The 21,170-nt window shown below is 42.5% G+C and overlaps 1 protein-coding gene across 1 annotated transcript in view; it reads left to right on the plus strand.

Annotated features, from left to right (window-relative positions):
- The first annotated feature begins 1,780 nt into the window (after positions 1-1,780).
- The window catches only part of TMEM94 (transmembrane protein 94), a 146,448-nt gene continuing 127,058 nt past the window's right edge, over positions 1,781-21,170 (plus strand). Inside the window, exon 1 of the mRNA XM_060251944.1 lies at positions 1,781-1,932. The gene's annotated coding sequence lies outside the window, so the exon portion shown is untranslated. The remainder of the gene's footprint in view (positions 1,933-21,170) is intronic.

The following is a 21,170-nucleotide window of genomic DNA, read 5'->3' on the forward strand; positions in this document are numbered from 1 at the left end:
TGCTTAAACCACCTTGCTTTATATCAGCTAAATTATTTCTGCCCTGTAGGCATCTATAACATCATACACCTTGTGCACACCTTCTATTTGTCTGCATAATTCAGACAACATGCTTTCATGTACATTCCAACTTTCTTGTGGGAGAAAAGGCCCAAATTAGATGGATTGGATTAGAGCTGTCAGACTCATTTATTACAAATAAATGTAGTTTGGAATCCTACGAACAAATGGACAAAAGGAAATAGATAGTGAATAGTGTCTAAATGCTGCATCGCAGTTGGACTAGACCAGGTTCTCATGGGTGCATGGTGCCCTGCACACTGACACCTTTCCTGGTTCCAGCCATGTTTTTTTAAAGAAACTTGGTGGCAGCCCTTTGTAGGAGTGCTGCCCAGCAGGGCAATGGAGATCTGATTGGCTGAGCAGATTTTTAAAAACTGCTTTACCAGCAGCTGCCACCACAGCACAAGGATCTTCCTCACAGTAATCTCTCTGTCTCTGTATGTATGTAAGAAAATGTTTTAAAATTATACACTCATTTGTTAAGTAGAACTTCTGCCTGAAATTTTGGAGGGTTTTTTTTTGTGTGTATGAGGTGGTGCTTACTACCCCGTGTTTAAAGGTGCCTGCAGATTAATGAGGTCTGGGAATCTCTGGGCTAGATGGTCTCAAGATGCGTCCAGCTTTCTGTGGTGCTATGGATAATGCACTCCAAGCTCTAAAAGCTTCTCAGTCTTCCCAGTAATAATGCAGATATTGATTTGAGAAGCAAAGGAAAGAAATTGCAAAACATGTAGTAAGTTACATGTGACTTCATGTATATATAAAAGAGTCAGATTATGTTACACAGGGATGCAAAAGCAAAATATTGCAATCGGTACAGACAGGTCCGCAGCCAGAAAATGTTGGGAGGAGGGGCCCCGAGTTAAGAAATTTGGCGGTGGTGGGGGTTGCAGGGCCAGATAGCCCCATTTGCACAGAGGGCTCTTCAAGAGCAAACTCCACCCCCGCTGGGCGGCCAGATTGCCTTGTTTGCACGCGCAAACTGCACCCCCGCTGAGCTTGCACAGAACAAATAAAATAAAAATAATATCAGTAGTAGCTTCAGGCAGCTGCGTTGGTCTGAAGCAGCAGAACGTTTCTGGTCTTAAAAGTGCCCCTGGCCTCAGATTTAGTAGTTTCTCATAATTAGATTAGATGTTAAATATTTTCAAAATGTAAGTAGTTGCATTGTGTGTGAATATAAAAAATTTATAAATAAAATTATAAATGGAGATACGAAACTCAAAAATACCACAATCTGGTGGAAAAGGCAATCTGTGACCTGAAGAAGTGAGCATTGGTTCACGAAAGCTCATTCCCTACTTCAACTTTTGTTAGTCTTTAAGATGCTACTGGGATTCTTGCTCTTTTTCTACTGCTAAGCATACAGAATTCTTATCTCAGACAATTCTTGCCATCGTCTCGACGAGGAAGATGCCAGTGTGTTAGGGTTTGCCACAGACCGTGTAGAGATCTACTCCGAAGGGAACCCTTGGCTTTAAAGCTCAACAAATACCTCCTGCCCCAATCCCTAAACAACTCGGTGGAACCTAGGATACTTGCGCCGGCTAGCGATAGATGGGCGGAAAAAGCGGAAGTGTAGCGTCCCTCCGTGCCTTCTACCAACCTATCACCGTTCAAAGCGCTGCAGGCTGAGGAAAACGTAGCCAATCGCAGCGAAGCTTGCTTAAGAGTACCCGAAGTTATGCATTCAGGACCCAGGAGCAAAGCGAGTTTTTTTTGCCAGTAGCAAGGATGGTGGTTATAAAGGTGCTTCAGTGAGATGGAGTGAAGGGTAGCCCGGGGGCGTCCTCGGGTTGGCAAGGAAAGGCCTCAAGGTCTGTTCTCATCCCACTGAGAAGGAACGAGGAGGACTGGAGACTCAGTCTGGTAAGTAACGTGACGTGTCTCGTTAGGGAAGGTGCAAAATAGGATGTATTATCCCTCTGCATTGATTGCCCTGTTCTCTGCAACGGTGTTTGCCTCTTTGACCCATTAGTCTCCGGTAGGGTTATGCATTCCGGCGTGTTCCCTCCCTGTCGAGGGAGCTTATCGAGATGCGAAGACATAGAGGTCTTGCAGACAGGAAAAGTTGTTCCCGGGAGGGAGTGGGGGCGGCGGAGAGGATGAGTGTTGCTCTCCTTCCTTTTCCCACGCGTTTCTCCTTCGCAAGACAAAATCATTTTAAGCTGGAAGTTAGCTCTGAGCTGCTGGGACGTGTCTGTGTATGGAATGCTTCGGCGATCCGGGCAGGAGTGGCATGCCTTGAGAAGTTTATGCACTACGCAGTCTCTTGCTGCTGCTGCTGCTGCAAACGCTTGCAAATCTGGAAACGCACAGGAACCTTCCTCCGTGGCTCGATAGTTACTACTGGCGTGATGTGACTTGTTCCGCGCCGTTTGTTCACAATGTGTCACTGCGTCCTGTTGTAGTATCAATGCAGTTAGACCATTTTATTTATTTATTACTTCCCATTTATATCCCGCCCTCTCCGCAAGTGGACTCAGGGCGGCTTACAACATTATTAAAACAAGCAATCCAATAAAACATATAAAACCATAATTTGCATATTTTAACTTTAAAACCATTCTATAGCGCTATTTCAGTCCAGTATGGCGGTATTGACTTCTCGACCAAGATCGCCAGCATTCTGTAGGATGTCCGGTGGTAGCCTTTTTTTCAATCAAACCGCAAAAGCCTGTTAGAAGAAGAAGAAGAAGAAGAAGAATTGCAGATTTATACCCCGCCCTTCTCTCTGAATCAGCAACTCAGAGCGGCTTACAATCTCCTATATCTTCTCCCCCCACAAAAGACACCCTGTGAGGTGGGTGGGGCTGAGGGGACTCTCACAGGAGCTGCCCTTTCAAGGACAGCCTCTGCCAGAGCTAATGGCTAACCCAAGGCCATTCCAGCAGGTGCAAGTGGAGGAGTGGGGAATCAAACCCGGTTCTCCCAGATAAGAGTCCACGCACTTAACCACTGCACCAAACTGGCTACACCAAACTGAACAATTCGGTCTTACAGGCCCTGCGGAACGCAGACAAATCCCGCAGGGCCCTTATAGCTTCTGGGAGGGTGTTCCAAAGTTCTGGTGCTACCACCGAAAAAGCCCTGGATCTCGTTATACATAGCCTGGCTTCTTTTGGGCCAGGGGCAGACAACAGATTTTTTGTCTCTGATCGCAGTGCTCTCTGGGGGATATATAGGGTGTTTCATCTTGCCATAATGTGGTGTAGGTGGTTCTGCCTATTCACTCACACCTTTCTTTTCTGGAGACACCCAGGACCGAGTGTTGAGATACTAAACTCTGCATAATCCATTACAACCCAGTATTACCAAAAGCAAAACAGGGGATTTGTGTTGGTAACGAATTTTTACTTGTATTGTGGGGAGTGAGGTACTTTTAAATTGCAGTAGGACGCCTAAATAATGTTTCCCATCAGCAGAGTAATACTTTATGGTTATGGATTATGACATTTGTGCTGTTTACAGTTTACTCTGCCAGCGGTTTTGAAAAGGTTTCTTTTTAAACAAAAAGTTTTAAAGCAATTAAAGGTCTCAAATAATTTAATTAGTGAAAATGCAGAAAATCTCAGTCACCAAAGCATATTAGCTAAGTCTCTTGTCATGATAATAGTTCAGCTCCCTCTGTGTTCAGTTTAGATTGCCACTGTACCAATTTGTTTTCATAACATTCATTCATTCATTTATTCAATTTGTAGCTTCCCCTCCAATGTATAACAGGGCTCAGAGCAGGTGACAGCATTCATAACACAATCCATACGGTTAACGTTTTAAAACAATTCTACAGTACGACAACTCATAGATGGTGTATAAAGGAACACAAACTGGTGCTTCTCATCCCAGGAGGGAAAACAAGTATCCTTGAATCAATCTGGTAAGAAGGAGAGGGGGAAAGAGAAAAGGAAAGGGAGGCCAGTCTAGAATGGAAACCATCTCTGTCCTCAACCATAGGCCTGGCAGAACATCTCTGTTTTGTGAGTTCTGTGGAACTGCATCAAATCCCAAAGGGCCTGGATCTCAACTGGAAGAGCATTGCATCAGGTCAGAGTCAGGGCCAAAAAACCCCTGGTTCTGGTTGAGGACAACTGGACATTTTTCAGGTCAGGATCACCAGTAGGTTGTTATAATTAGGCTGCAGTGCTGTGTGGGGGGATGTACCAGGAGAGACAATCCTGAAGGTATGCTGGTCCCAGACCATCTAATGCTTTAAAGGTTAGTACCAAAACCTTAAACCTGATCCAGTATTCATCTTGGAGCCAGGGCAGCTGGTGGAGGACTGATTGTATATAAGCTCTAAAAGAAGTTCCTGTAAGAACATGCACAGCTGCATTCTGGACCAGCTGCAGTTTCCAGGTCAGTCTCAATGGCAGCCCTGTGTAGAGCAAGTTACAGTAATCTAATCTGGAGGAGACTGTTGTATGAATTACTGTGGCTAAATCAAGGCAAGACAGGAAGAGGCAGGGCCGTAGCCAGAATTTCATATTTGTTGGGGCCCACTGCAGGATTTGTTGGGAGGGGGGGCTGGGGGGCATCAATGTGCCCTCTAAACTGCAGAGTCTTGTGAGCAAAAATTCTATTTTGTGAGCTACTGGCATTAAAGTTGTGAGCTGCTACATAAATCATTGTGCTCTGGCGTTATTGTTCCTGAGCTAAGACAAATATGTGTGAGCTGAAGGCTAAAAATCTGTGAACTAGCTCATGCTAACTCAGCTTAGAGGGGACACTGGAAGCCACCTAGTTTGGTGGCTCTGGGCTCTCAGCACTGTAAGCTGCCTTGAGTTCCACAAGCTAACCCCCCTTCATCCGGGCAGTCATAGCAGCTCTGTTGTTCCCAGCCCTTTCTTACGTGCCCCTCTTGAACTGAAGTTGGGCACCTGGAAGGCCAGCTGCATGAAGATTCTAGCCCCACCCCCCGCCTTTGCATGCTGTGTTAGGGAAGGGGAGAGTAAAAAGCAAAAAGACCAGCAGCAATACTACTGCTAGTTCAGAGTGACAGTGAGCAAAGGGGACAGATTGGGGGCCCTCCAATGGAGGGGGCCTACAGTTGAAAGGGGGTTGAAAGGATGGACCTGACCCTTCCCGGGCCCCACTGTAGCTACGGGCCTGGTAAGAGGACCGATTGCTTAACTTGGTGCAAGCAAGAGAATGCCAGTCTAGCTACATAAGTGACCTGGGCCTCCATTGACAGGGAGGCATCCAGAGTCACACGGACGTACGATGATCCAACACTGGTGTTAAAGGCACACCGTCAAGAGCCAGAAATTGGCACTCCAACCCTGAATCTCCCTGGCCCAGCCACAGAACCTCCATCTTAGATGGATTCAGGGCTTTTTTTTGAGCAGGAACACACACAAACGCAGTTGCGGCTGGCTTGGCGTCAGGGGATGTGGCCTAGTATGCAAATGAGTCCCTGCCGGGCCTTTTCTACCAAAAAAGCCTTTTGTGAAACAGTGGTGACATCAGGGGGTGTGGCCTAATAAGCCAGTGAGTTCCTGCTGGGCTTTTTCTACAATTAAAGCCCTGGATGGATTTAATTTCAGGAGGCTGTTTTAACCAACCACAGCCTCACAGGATGGATAAAAATAAATTATTTTTAAAAAATTGCTTTTTGAGGAAAAAGCTATCTAAAGATAGTTTTCTATTTAAGATGCATTATAGTCCAAAGGTTATTCATCCTGAAATATGGACTAGTTTTTAGTTGTGTATTGTGATTTAAATCAAATCCACCCTACCTCCAAATCTTTGGACTTAAATGTCTGGGACAATATTCACAACAACAAGGACTCATATCTCCTCAACATATAACGATAAATAATATGCTGTGTTCAAGCTCATACATACATTACAAACACTATAATTCTGCTATATATATATTTACATAAAAATATCCATATCTCCAATAAGATATTACACTATATTTAGTTAAACATCTGTGCAGAGTCTTTCATTGAAACATTAATAAGACAATCTAAGTCAGGGGTGTCAAACATGCTGTTTGGGGGCCGAATCAGGCCCCGATGGGCTCCCATCAGGACCCCGAACAACTGGCTGTCATCTGCTTCTTTCTCCCTATATATTGCTTCCTTCTACAAAACAGCTTGCTTTGCAAGGCTTGCTCAATTGCACAGGAGCTACAGAGCAGAACCTCTATTTTCTCCATTGGCTGAGGCTCCTCCCTTGGGGAAGAATAGCTTGCTTTGCCAGGCTCTGTCAATTGCACAGCAGAGCTACTGAGCCAAGCTTCTCTTCCTTCTATTGGCTGAGGTTCTTCCCACCCCTAGGGAAGGAAGGAAAGAGCCAGAGCTTCCTTTTCCCAGTTCCCTAAATCCTGTTGGAGAAATACAAAGAAAGCATCTTTAAAACCAATAAATGCCAATGTTTTAAGTTTTTAAAAATATATATCTGTGTTTGTGTTCTTTATAAAATTTATATCTCTGCTACATAATCTTAAATAGGTACACACATGGCCTGGCCCGACATGGCTTGGCCCAACTCTACATGGCCTGGCCCAACAAGGTCTCATCTATGTCAGATCCGGCCCTCATAACAAATGAGTTTGACACCCCTGATCTAAGTCTTTGTACTGTTGTTCTGGAGACTTCATGTAGAATTCAATCTTCTATAACATTAAAGACCAGGGAAAAATATTCCAAAATCATCCAATCCAAATGAGGTCCCAGTGGTTCTCTTATTCCTGCCAAACATACCTTCCTCTATCAGAGTGAAAGTCCTAATAGAGGAAGGCATGTTTGCCAGGGATAAGAGTGTTAAAAGTATTGATCCTCCATGTTATATCACAGTCCATTTTTGCTTGATGGATGAGAAAGTTTGACTGAAGGATGAGAAACATTGACTGAGGGGTGACATGATAGGTTTACAAGATTATGCATGGGATAGAGAAGGTAGAGAAAGAAGTACTTTTCTCGGGAAACTTTGGCGAAGTGGAGGGGGGCATGGCAGCGTGTGTGAGCTCAGAGCTGGGCTCTGACCGTGTGCACTGCTTTCCGGACTTTGCCGAGGCCTCCCAAGATTCAGGAGACCTCAGCAAAGGGGGAGGGGCAGCACACACACTTAGAGCTGCGCTCTGAGCGCGTGCACTGCCTTCCAGACTTTGCTGAGGTCTCCTGAGCCTCAGGAGGCCTCAGCAAAGTTGGGGGGTGACATAACATAATCGGTGACGTTGTCAGGGCACGTGTGCAAACTCAGGGGGGCAAAGGAGCAGAGTTAGACCTGGGGCGCAGAAAACCCTAGCGCCTGACCTGTCCCTCTGATTGGGTGGGCAGCAGTTTAGGAGGAAAAACTTGCCCAGTGGAGACCAGAGGGTAGGACCTGGGAAGACAGAATAAGAAGGCCTAGGTAGAAAGAGAAGTTGTTCTCTTTGAGAGGGCTGGGCTGGAGAAGGCTGCAGCTGAGCAGAGATCCCTCAGCCAAAGTGGGTGGTGAGTGTTTGGCATTAGAGGAAGGGAACGTATCACCTTTATTGTTTATATCACCTTTAGTGTTTCTGCCTTTTCACTGTTGCACTAATAATTAGAAACGCTTGTTTTTGAGCCCTTCTAATACACATTATTGTTATACTGCCTGGGTCCTCACGCCTCTTTAGTCATAGATAGGTGTTTAAAAAGGAAGATGGGGGTTGGATGGGTGCTCTGGGCCCTCTAGGCAGACCCTTACCAGAGTGGTGGGAGTGAGCGGAAGGCCCTTCCTGGTCCCCTGCTGTGTGACACATGGTCATTGAGTTTGAGTGGCTGTCATGGGGGGGAGACCCTTTAAAATGTTCTAAATCGAGGCTGTTAAACTCATTTGTTATGAGGGCTGGATCTGACATGAATGAGATCTTGTTGGGCCAAGCCATGTTGGGCCGGGCCACGTGTGTACCTATTTAAGATTAGGTAGCAGAGATATGCATTTTATAAGGAACACAGACAAACACAAATATATATATTTTTAAAAACTTAAAAAACATGCTTAAAATGTTAGCACTCATTGGTCTTAAAGATGCTTTCTTTGTATTTTTTCCATGGGATCCAGGGAACTGGGCAAAGGAAGCTCTGGCTCTTTCCCCAGGAGACTGGGAGGGTGAGGAGCCTCAGCCAATAGAAGGGAGAGAGGCTTGGTTTAGTAGCTCTACTGGGCAATTGAGAGAACCTGGCAAAGCAAGCTCTGCCTCCCCACCCCTTCCTCCCCAAGAGAAGAGCCTCAGCCAGCGGAGAAAATAGAGGTTTTGTTCTATAGCTCCTGTGCAATTGAGCAAGCCTTGCTGTTATGCAAAAGGAAGGAAGATATAGGGAGAAGGAAGCAGATGACAGCCAGTTGCTCAGGGGGCCTGATTTGGCCCCTGAATTGCATGTTTGACACCCCTGTTCTAAATAGTAAATGTAGTGGTTAGAGGAGTTATCAGACTAGAAGCTGGGAGACCTCATTTTGAATTCCCTCTGCTGTAAAACCTTCCTGGGGGATTTTGGCCCAATCACAGAGTTATTTTTTTAAGACAGAGGAGGAGAGAATGATGCTGAGAGGAGAATGAGGAGAGAGGGAAAGCATCTTTAAGACCAACAAAATGTGCTAACTTTTTAAGCATGTTTTAAGTTTTTTTAAAAAATACAGAAAATCCAGTTTTTGGTTCCCATTGTTGAGAAAAGCAGGGTATAAATAAATAATAATCAAAACTAAATTCATTAGTCTACTCTTGGATCTTTTTCATGCAGACTTCTTGACAAGATGCTGTGAGCTCTAAGAATCTGAATGAAGAGCTTTAGAGACTGAGACCATCTGGAATTGAGCTGCCTTTTTGTCTTAAAAGCTGTCAAAGAATTTTCAAATTGAAATATTGGTTGTTGATTCCCAAACATTAGTATATTATTTTTCCTTTCCAGCATTGAATATCAGTCATGTGAGAATAGGGGATCCCATGTGCAGCCTTCATTAGAATTCTGCCTGAGGTCTGCAGTCGTGGTATTTATGCAATCTGGAAAATATAGCGAAGCATCCTTGAATGGATCGTGACGGCAGTTGTCTTCAGTAGCTGCTGAACCTACTTGAATGGAAACATTCAGAAGAATAAGTTTGATTAACTCACCAGTCTCTTAGCCTAACTAATTCAACATTAATAATTTTTCTATTTTCTATTACTGAGAGCCAGTTTAGTGTAGTGGTTAAGTGTATGGACTCTTGTCTGGAAGAACTGGGTTTGATTCCCCACTCCTCCACTTGCACCTTCTGGAATGGCCTTGGGTCAGCCATAGCAATCTCAGGAGTTGTCCTTGAAAGGGCAGCTGCTGTGAGAGCCCTCTCAGCCCCACCCACCTCACAGGGTGTCTGTTGTGGGGGAAGAAGATATAGGAGATTGTAAGCCGCTCTGAGTCTCTGATTCAGAGAGAAGGGCGGGGTATAAATCTGCAATTCTTCTTCTTCTTCTATTTCCTACACCTTGTTTATCCAAGATCTTATATTCTAAAATTTTAGACTTTTCCTCTTCAGAGCAGGGGTGGCCAAACTTGCTTAATGTAAGAGCCACGTAAAATAAATGTCTGATGTTTGGGAGTTGCAAGACAGGAAGGAAGGAAGGCGGGTAGGCAGATGGGGGAGGGGGCAAGACGGGGGAAAGAAAGCAACTTTAACTTTAAACACCTTCTCTCAGCTGCTGGCTGGCTTGGCGAAGTGATTTAGAGAGAGAAAAATACCTTCTCCAAGTCAGCTGATGAAGCGGCGGGGGCTTCAAGAGCCATGCAATATGTGTGAAAGTGCCATTTGTGGCTCCTGAGCAGCGGTTTGTCCTCTCCTGGATCAGTGTCTAGGAAGGCACTTAAAGGTTCATCACACGGTGTCAGTTTGTTATTAACTGGCTGCTGCTGGGTAACTTAAGGGACGTTGTAGAAATGGATTTTTGCCAGGATCTAGGTAGTCTTATATTGGGGTTCAGTGGAATAGCTTGATCTGTGACTTTGACGTTAGAGGTAAAATTTCTGATGCTATGTTGCAAAACGTAAGTGGATGGAAGGCATATTTTGCTTTCAGGATCATGTTTCAGTTTACTGCTAGAAACAGAATGTCCTACTTCTGCACCGGCCTTGTTCCTGTCTTGCACAGCTGTCTTGCTTCTTCATCCTCTGTACCAGATAGGGTCTCTCTCTCGGCTTGACCTTGCGAACGAAGATTTAAGAAGGGTGCAGTAGTCCACGTCTGCTGCAGGCTCGCTGGTGGCTGACAAGACCAATGCAGGACAGGCAGATCCGGCCACAGTGGCTGCAGTGAAAAGTCTGATTTGGGGTTGGTGCTGTAGCAGTGCGATTCTTCCTCGATCTCCTTTTGTCCTCAAGACCAGCTATGCGTGCGTTCTCAAAGGAAGAGACAGCCTGGTGGATGGTGTGCCTCCATGCTTTGCGATCTGAGGCTAGGTCAGACCACTGGTGATGGTTGATGCGACAGGTGCCAAGGGATTTCTTCAAGGAGTCCTTGTATCTCTTCTTTGGTGCCCCTCTATTTCGATGGCCGGTGGAAAGTTTGCCATACAGAGCAATCCTGGGAAGGTGGTGGTTTTCCATCCTAGGATCACGTGGAACAGCGCTGAGCCACTCTTGCTAAGAATCAGGTTATGCTGGATCTCCATCATGCGCACTGGCTTCCTTGAAGGCACCTTTGTGTATGTGTGTGTATATGTATGTATGTAAATGCACACACACACACACACGTGTTCCACACCAGGACCCTTCAGCACTATTGAGGTATACGTAGTTCAGCTGGTAGTAGAATTAGGATTGTGGTTTCACAGATATAAGTATAGCAGTTATATTGCTTTTGTGCTGGTCCCCTTGGCAAGAGCAAAAATGTGTCATCCTGTTCTTGATCTAGGAAGAAACTGGAGACAAAATGGTGTGGGTAAGATCTGAGGCAAAGGGCTATGTGGAAGTGAGAATGGGGAGGAGGAAGAGTGAACTGAACTGTGGCTGTTCCTTGAATAATCGCAGATAGATCCTGTCAGTGGGAATACGCAGATGGCTACAAAGGCACTCCAACATCTCTTTCTCAGCATCTTTTTAAACTGATCGTCATGAACAAAGCAGGAGTCAAGTTTCACCTTTAAGACCAACTAGTTTTTATTCAGAACGTAAGCTTTCATGTGCTCTCCTAAGCACACTTCATCAGACGAGGGGATCGAGTATTGTGAGCTGAAATACAAGCAGTTTGTTGATAAAGAGGGCAAATTAACAGATCACATGGTCGCATAAAACTGTGGCTTGGCCATTTGGTCTGGATAGCCGTAAAAGGTAATAAAATTTCCTGCCAAATGGTGTTTCTGCCAATCTAGGTGAATCACAAAAGGGCATGTATATCACAGTTGTAGTCCACCCAATCTGTACATTATAAACATCATTCTAGTCTGCCATTAGAAAACAAGAATACATAAAATGAAAATGGGTTAAGTATATGTAATGAGATAAATAGCCAATATCCCTTATTTGAGTATGTCAATATAAAACATTATTCTGATACACTATTATAAAAGGGAATACATTGGAATACTGTGGATATATAGCTATACTCACTGAGAGTGGGTTTAGCATCTGTAATGAGATAAAAAAACCAATATCCCTGTTCAGTCCTGGAGAGGTGTTTGTTCCAAGTTTCATAATAATTTGTAATTCAGCAGTCTCTCTCTCTCCATTCTGTTCTTGAAGTTCCTTTGCAGTAAAACAGCTACCTTGAAGTCACCCATTGAATGCTTTGGAAGGTTAAAGTGTTCTCCCACAGATTTTTGCAAGTTCTCTGCTGAGGGTCCACCTTCTCTAGGGGGTTAAAGGAAAACTGCCTGACCACTGTGCCTAGTAGGGGATTAGCTGGTCTGTTTGTGCTGCTGACTACCAGTTTGCCAGAAAGTCGCCTTCAGTCCCTGTCACAGAGTCACCAGCACCTTTGCTGAGGCTGGAAGCCCAAGAAACCAGTGATACAGGAATGGAGGGGACAGTGGCAGCTGCAGGAAGAAGAAGAAGATGATATTGGATTTATATCCCGCCCTCCACTCTGAAGAGCGGCTCACAATCTCCTTTCCCTTCCTCCCCCACAACAGACACCCTGTGAGGTGGGTGGGGCTGGAGAGGGCTTTCCCAGCAGCTGCCCTTTCAAGGACAACCCCTGCCAGAGCTATGGCTGACCCAAGGCCATGCCAGCAGGTGCAAGTGGAGGAGTGGGGAATCAAACCCGGTTCTCCCAGATAAGAGTCCGCACACTTAACCACTACACCAAACTGGCTCTCAGGAGTTCTCAGCCCAGCTGTTTTTAGCTTTTTATTTGTAAACTTCCTCTTTCTTGCAAACCCTAACAACCCATCAAGGAGGAAAACTGGTAAATGCCATACTGATTTTTTTTTTCAAACTGATGGCAGCCATTTTGTTTTTGCAGCTCTAAAGTTATACAAAGCCAAATCCTTGGCACAACTGCTTTATGGAACGTTTTTAGGACCACCTTCCCTATGCTTTTCCCCACAAGAATATACAATAAAGACAGCTTCTGGTATCCTAATGTTAACGAAGACAGAAAAAAAATGTCACCGAAATAAACAACACTTCTAAATGTATCTTTTTAGCATGTAAAAGTCAATACGTCACATGGAAATACAATGTATGTAAATGCAGCTAATCAAGTAAGTGCAAAATAGCCTTCATAGTCCCATGGAATGCTGTCTCTTTAAAGAGTTTCAACATTGCTTCTCACAGCTCACAGCTTTTTAAATGTATTTAAATTCACTCTGCTTATGGTCAGTCGCTCCACAATAGCAGAAAAGAGTAGGGTTGCCAATCCCCAGGTGGGGGCAGGGGATCCCCTGGTTTGGAGGCCCTCCCCCTGCTTCAGGGTTGTCAGAAAGCAGGGGGAGGGGAGGGAAATGTCTCCTGGGTACTCTGTTATTCCCTATGGAGATTTATTCCCATAGAAAATAATGGAGAATTGATCCGCGGGTATCTGGGGCTCTGGGGGGGGGCTGTTTTTTGGGGTAGAGGCACCAAATTTTCAGTATAGCATCTAGTACCTCTCTCCAAAGTATCCCCCAAGTTTCAAAATGATTGGACCAGGGGGTCTAATTCTATGAGCCCCAAAAGAAGGTGCCCCTATCCTTCATTATTTCCTATGGAAGGAAGGAATTGAAAAGGTGTGCCATCCCTTTAAATGTGATGGCCAGAACTCCCTTTGGAGTTCAATGATGCTTGTCACAGCCTTGATCTTGGCTCCACCCCTAATGTCTCCTGGCTCCACCCCCAAAGTCTCCTGGCTCCACCCCCAAAGTCCCCAGATATTTCTTAAATTGGATTTGGCAACCCTAGGAAAGAGACAGTAAGTCCACAGGTCAATAAAATAACAGTTTCAAAAGCGAAGGAGAGTACTCGCCAAATCTAGAACTTGCTGGTGGTTTCGGTAGATTTGGGGGTTTCGGGGGCAGTGCTTGTGAAGAGAATGCGTTGATCCATGTAAATGATTGTAACAATGTGGCTCTGTGAAGAAATTTCTATTCATAAGAGTGCGGATGAAGGCTACCAAAACCACCAGCAAGTTCTAGATTTGGTGGATACTCCCCTTCTCTTTTGAAATTATTATTTTATTGACCTGTGGACTTACTGTCTTTCTTGCTATTGTGGAGCGATTGTGACCATAAGCAGGGTGAATTTGAATAAATTTTGTGAGCTGTGAGAAGGAATATTTAAGCTCTTTAAAGAGACAGCATTCCATGGGACTATGGAGGCTATTTTGCATGGACTTTATTAGCTGTATTTGCATACATTGTATTTACATACGATGTATTAACTTCTACATGTTAAAAGATACATTGTTATCATTTAGAAGTGTTGTTTTGGTGAATTTCCCCCCCTGTTTTTGCCCCACAAGAAGTCAGGGCCAGATATACAAATTTTTTGAGGGGGGGCAAACCCAAAAAATGGCGCCCGCACTCAAAAAATGGGAGAAAGGTGATCTGCCTTCCCCTCCCCATTTAAATGCCCCAGGGGGAAGCCACAAAGGCAGGCAATCTGCCTCCCTCTCCCCATTTAAAACCTGGCAGGGTGTTTAAGTGGGGAGGGAAGCTGCAGGCCTGTCTTTGCTGGTGGTTGGAATCCTCTTCTCTCTTTTGCATCTGACAATTTTCATTTTAATCCTTGGCTTCTTCCCAGCCCACACAAATTCTGAAATTTTCCTACGCCATTTATCAAATTGTTTGGCATCTTTCACAATAGGAATAGTTTATAACAAATACATTATCCTTGGTAGAATATTCATTGGGGCCAAGAATCCCAGCTACAAATACAAGTTGATGGGGTGTGAACTGGCAGAGACTGACCATGAGAGAGATCTTGGGGTCGTGGTAGATAATTCACTGAAAATGTCAAGACAGTGTGCGTTTGCAATAAAAAAGGCCAACGCCATGCTGGGAATTATTAGGAAGGGAATTGAAAATAAATAAATCAGCCAGTTTCATAATGCCCCTGTATAAATCGATGGTGCGGTCTCATTTGGAGTACTGTGTGCAGTTCTGGTCGCCGCACCTCAAAAAGGATATTATAGCATTGGAGAAAGTCCAGAAAAGGGCAACTAGAATGATTAAAGGGCTGGAACACTTTCCCTATGAAGAAAGGTTGAAACGCTTGGGACTCTTTAGCTTGGAGAAACGTCGACTGCGGGGTGACATGATAGAGGTTTACAAGATAATGCATGGGATGGAAAAGGAGAGAAATAAGTCCTTTTCTCCCTTTCTCACAATACAAGAACTCGTGGGCATTTGATGAAATTGCTGAGCAGCCAGGTTAAAACAGATAAAAGGAAGTACTTCTTCACCCAAAGGGTGATTAACATGTAGAATTCACTGCCACAGGAGGTGGTAGCGGCCACAAGCATAGTCACCTTCAAGAGGGGTTTAGATAAAAATATGGAGCAGAGGTCCATCAATGGCTATTAGCCACCGTGTGTGTGTATGTATAGATTTTTTTGCCACTGTGTGACACAGAGTGTTGGACTGGATGGGCCATTGGCCTGATCCAACATGGCTTCTCTTATGTTCTTATGTTCTTATGTTGAATATAAGGTGGGTTGAAGAGGGCACGGAAGATGGGAAAACAGTGACGAAACTTATGATAGACAGGCTTGAAAAGTCAATGAAAATTGATGGCATCTCCTTAACTACCATCAATAAAGCCTACAGATTAGGGTCAAAGGCACTTATAAGTAAAAACAGACCTAGAGATGTCCTTATTCAATTTAATTCCATGGAGTTACGTGATGCGGTATTGCAGGAAGTGCAAAAACGCGATCTTAAATTTAACAGAAGAAAAGTGCTTATCCTCACAGATCTGTCACCAGAAACATTAAAAAAATGTCATCTCCTAAAGGTTGTATCAACAAAACTTTTTGAAAAGAAAATCCGTTTTTGCTGGAGCCCGGTATCGGATATACTAGTATTCAAAAATGGCGCTCTTTTCTAAGCATCTGATGGTGTCACAGGCAAAGCTTTACTGGCGGTGCTTAACGTTTCCATCACACAAGAAGAAGAACTACTGCTATCGGTTTCCCAAACTGAAAACCAGACTTGATAACCCAACTCACAGAACTAAAGAAAAAACAAAGTTATCTTAAGGAAGACTAGTTTATATGTCAATTTGCAATTGTTTCGTTTCAGTGACTTGCTTCCAGCAAAATATCGATCTGAAAAGGAACGGGTTTTTTTCCCAGAGACTACTGGGGATACTCTGACAGAGATTCTCTAAAGATTGCGTTGGAACTCTCATCTTCTAAGAGCATAATACTGGAATGTAGAATTGTTGTTTAAAATTACTAACGTGTTTATAGTTAATAAGAAGTTCTTTAGTATTATAACTGTATTAACACAGCACCATGAAATGGTTTTAAATAATTTAAATATGTAATTATGTTTTATATGTTTTATTGGTTTTAATGGTAGTAATGTAATGTTGTGAGCCGTGCTGAGTCCGCTTGCGGAGAGGGCGGGATATAAGCTTAATGTAATAAATAAATAATAAGTTTAATAAAATGAAGTGCGTATTATGAAATATAGCTTACTATGAAGTTCTAATTTGTACATACAATAATTATTTACAACATAACTTACTGATTACCCCTATTATAGATGAAATTATATACGTTTAGATGAATTAATTCTGTATTTTTATGGTTAAAAAGTATATGACTTTAATATTGCAGCTAATTAATGCTTCATGACAAAAACAGATGTATCATTTCAGTGAATGGAGTATAGCAAAATATTGACCCTAAGAAGAACAGCTTTTAATAATAATAGTAATAATAATAATAACTTTATTTTTATATCCCGCCCTCCCCCGCCGAAGCAGGCTCAGGGCGGCTAACAGACATGGAAATCCCATGATTCATATAAAACAATGTAAACAATTTTAATATATCAGTTGTATAATAAATTAATTTAAAATAGATAAAATATATAAAATGGGTGCTAAAATACTGTGATCATAATATCCATAAGATGGCTAGATGTGCATACGTCAGATTAATCGGGTTCCATCTCGAAGGCAAGCTGGAAAAGAAATGTTTTGCAAGCCCTGCGGAATTGGTTCAGGTCCCGCAGGGCTCGCACCATCTCTGGAAGGTGGTTCCACCAACGAGGGGCCATCACTGAGAAGGCCCGCTCCCTAGTAGCCTTCAACCTAGCATCTCTTGGCCCAGGGATTGTTAGTAAGTTCTGAGAGCTAGATCTCAGTGCTCTCTGGGGCACATATGGGGAGAGGCGGTCCCTTAGGTAGGCAGGTCCTCGGCCATATAGGGCTTTAAAGGTAATAACCAGCACTTTATAGCGAACACGGTACACAACCGGCAGCCAATGCAGATCCCGCAGCCCAGGCCGCGCAATAAACCATTATTGATATGTCAGCAGAGTTTCCCTAGGGAAGTCTATTGAGCCCACACTTCCTAAGATTATAAGACTAGAAAGTGAAATGAAGGCGTATAACTACTCATGTACATATAGTTAGTAAGAAGGTATATGATAGTATATCATATATACCTGCCTGTCCCGCATTGGTCTTGTCAGCCACCAGCGAGCCTGCAGCAGACGTGGACTATTGCACCCTTCTTAAATCTTCGTTCGCGAAGCCAAGCCGAGAGAGAGAGAGAGAGATATGATAGTATAACTGATCTTCAGTTTGAGATCATTGAGTGCATGTTGATCCTGTTTTAAAAGTTCTCTCTTTATTGCTTTTCAGTTCTTACATCTACCTATGTATAGGTAAATGATATACCTAACTATTGCTAAGGGAAATTAAATACAACTTACTATGAAAATCTTAACTGTATGTATAATAATTCTGTACAACACAATTCATTGCTTAACTTTATTATGGGTGAATTTTTATACAAATATAGATGAATGAATTCTAGCAATTTGTTAAGTCCATGACTTTCATGTTAAAGCTAATTAACTGTAATTGTTTTATAAGTTTAAAATGGTTGAATGACACTGATAATGTTAATATATATATATATATTTAAAGAGTTCAGCCAAAGAAGATTTCCTCAAATGTAAGTACACGTATGTACAAAACTAAAGTTTTATAATCTATATAGTAAAAATTATAGTTTTGACAACCAAATAAGTCTTTTTCTTTATGCTTTTATCTATTTAGGTCAACATAAAATTAAACAGCTTGGATGAGACTAGTTAAAGAAACAGGAAATAAATAGAGTATCAATATAACCAAAGAAGTTAAAACATAACTTAGATTTAGTGGCAAACATACCTATTATAGCTATTCATAGGAAATTAATTTGGAGGGGTGGTTGCTTAAGCAACTAATCTTGACTAATTAAAACTGCCCTCATATCAGTTATTAGTTTTATTAGTCTTAACTTTGAGAATAGTTTTGGTTCCTTTAATGAGAGTTTTTTAATTAATCTCTCTTTGGTCTCTCTTTCTATAGAGGCGTGGAACAGTGTCCCACTAGTTGAGGATTTTTAAATAGTTAGATTGTTCTTATAGTATAGTCGTTTGTTAAGTTTCATTTTGTAAGTTGTCCTGCTAAGTTTCACAAAGTCAGTTTAGTATATCTATTGTGACCTATAATGTCTAAACATATTAAAATTGCCACTTGGAACTGCAGAGGATTGGGCAACCCTATTAAGGTCAGACGAATTTCGAACCGGATGTATAAAGACAAAATAAATATTCTTTGCCTGCAAGAAACTCATCTCAAAAGAACATATTCACCTCTTTTGAAAACTAAATGGTTTTCTCAGAGCTTTCAAGCCCCAGGTTCTTCCAAGGCAAGAGGAGTAGCCATTTTGTTATCTACAAGCACTCCTTTTCAATGCCATAAAATATTGATTGATCCGCATGGAAGGTTTTTGTTTATTCAAGGTGACCTTGATGGTTCCCCAACAACTATAGCTACAATATATGCCCCAAACAAAAATCAATTGGATTTCATAGAAAATGTTTTTTTTTTAAACTTAATGAATTTAAACAAGGGGAAGTTGTGATAGGGGGTGATCTCAACTTAATTGCAGGCACTAAATTAGATAAAACATACAAAATTACTTCTTCAGTGAACCCTACAAATCAGGTTTCAACCTTACAATGTTTATTTTCCAAATTTGGCTTACAGGACGTTTGGAGACTGTTAAACCCAGGGGTTAGACAATATTCTTTTTTCTCGCCTGCCCGTGACATATACTCACGCATTGATTACTTGCTAGTACATAACAACATTGTGCAGCAAATAGTCGAGGCTGATAGAGGAACCCAATCCATCTCGGACCATTCTACTGTGACAGCCGCTTTGGAATTAAGCAATCCAGAAGACAGAAACCAAACATGGTCTTTAAATACTTTATTGTTAAATGATCAAAGTTTTTGTGATATGATTGCAAAACAGATAAAGGAATACTTTCTTTGCAATTCCTCTTGTGGTGTAAGCCAGGAAGTCATTTGGGATGAGTTTAAAGCGGTTACAAGAGGCAACCTTCTTTCCTTGTCAGCGCACTATAAGAAAGAAAAACAAAAAACAATAATGGAATTCTCTCTCTCTCGGCTTGACTTCGCGAACGAAGATTTAAGAAGGGTGTAGTCCACGTCTGCTGCAGGCTCACTGGTGGCTGACAAGACCAATGCGGGTCAGGCAGATCCGGCCACAGTGGCTGCAGGGAAAAGTCTGATTTGGGGTTGGTGCTGTAGCAGTGCGATTCTTCCTCAATCTCCTTTTGTCCTCAAAATTGTAATGTAATGGAATTACATAAACTGTAATGGAATTACAGAACAACATTAAACAATTAGAATTAAGGCATATGAGATTTGGGGGTAAGAAAATATTAGCAATTCTTATATTAAGAATTGCTGCTTCCATTCCCATTTGTCTGATGAAGCCTGCTTCAGAGCATATGAAAGCTTACATTCTGAATAAAACTTAGTTGGTCTTAAAGGTGCACTTGTCTACTGCTTTGTTCTATCGCTTCAGACCAACACGGCTGCCTACTGGGATCTATTGCAGGAATGTGTTTTACTTGAGCAAAATTAATTAAATTTACCAGCTTTTTGCTATTCCAGGACATTAAGTACTTTAAAAACACCTGTTTTGTCTGATCCAAATATACTTATCAAATACTCGATTTAATCTGTTAGCCAGAATAGTTGAGAGAATTTTATAGTCGATGTTTAATAACCAGATGGATCTATAGGATGTGACATAAAGATCTTTCCCTTCATTTAAATGCAATATTGGTATAAATGCAATATTGGTATCCACTCATTCTTTAGAAACTTCCTCTTCTTTCTACATATAAGTAAATAATTTCTCCAAGTATATTACCAACTCTTCAGTGAAGTTTTTATAAAGATTATTAGTAATTTTAATTTCTTAATTGCACCCATAATCTCTGAGCTATATATTAGATGGTCTATAGTTCCTTATGCTCTATTGCGGGTCTAGGGACGGTCCATCCATACAGTCCTGATGTCTTCTTTACTTGGGCTATCTGCTTTATATAGGCTGACATAAAAATGTTGAAATTCGCCTAGAGTCTGTCATAAGTATGTATTCTCAATGATGTTTTAACTCTTAAGTGGTTCATATATTTTGTTTTTATCCTCCACTAGTCTTTCCAGGATTTTGCCTGGCTTCTTAATATGTTCAAATAAGTTGATTTTTCATATAGCATTGACCTTTCTTCTTCCCAAATGAGAAACCAAAAAAACAAAACAATAATGGAGGGTTAACCTGACATATAGAAGTAAATATCCTTAACTATTCCATCTTATACAAGAGCCCCCTTGGCGCAGAGTGGTAAATCTGCAGTATTGCAGTCTGAACTCTCTGCTCATGAGCTGAGTTCGATCCCGGTGGAAGCTGGTTTCAGGTAGCTGGTTCAGGTTGACTCAGCCTTCCATCCTTCCGAGGTCGGTAAAATGAGTACCCAGCTTGCTGGGGGGAAAGTGTAGATGAGTGGGGAAGGCAATGGCAAATCACCCCGTAAAAAGTCTGCTGTGAAAACATTGTGAAAGCAATGTCACCCCAGAGTCGGAAACGACTGGTGCTTGCACAGGGGACTACCTTTTTTATCCCATCTTATAATTTACCATCATAGACTCCCACTGTGGCACTTTAGAATTGAGTTTCCATGGGGAACTAGTCCCAGTCGCTGTTCCTCTGCCAGCCCTCCTTGGGATAACCTGTTAAATGTAATGTGTAGTTTGGACCAGAGAGAGGCTCTTTTTCTGTATATGGAAGTCCTCCCCTATATCCATTTGCCTGATTCCTAGTGCTCCTAGGCTGCTGACACCAGTGTGGTACTGGCATAGTTAGCTGTCATTCTGTGCTTCCTTAGCGGAAGAAAGAAATTCGAAAGAGGGCCGATCTCCAAGGAGCTGGATGCATAACAATAGCACTGGAAGCATGTAGTAATAACAGTGTCAACACCTTTCAGTCATTTAGCGCAATGCTGCCAATGCCCCATGTCTACCATAACTGAAAACAATGCATGCTAATGTTCGCATGGCTCTCTGACATCACCAGACTTTGATTTATACTGTCTGGCAAAATGGTCTGAGTTAGGTTCTGATGTCTTGCAAGTTTGCAGTTCAGCCA

Source organism: Heteronotia binoei, chromosome 13 (assembly GCF_032191835.1).
Source record: "Heteronotia binoei isolate CCM8104 ecotype False Entrance Well chromosome 13, APGP_CSIRO_Hbin_v1, whole genome shotgun sequence".
Taxonomy (NCBI): Eukaryota; Metazoa; Chordata; class Lepidosauria; order Squamata; family Gekkonidae; genus Heteronotia; species Heteronotia binoei.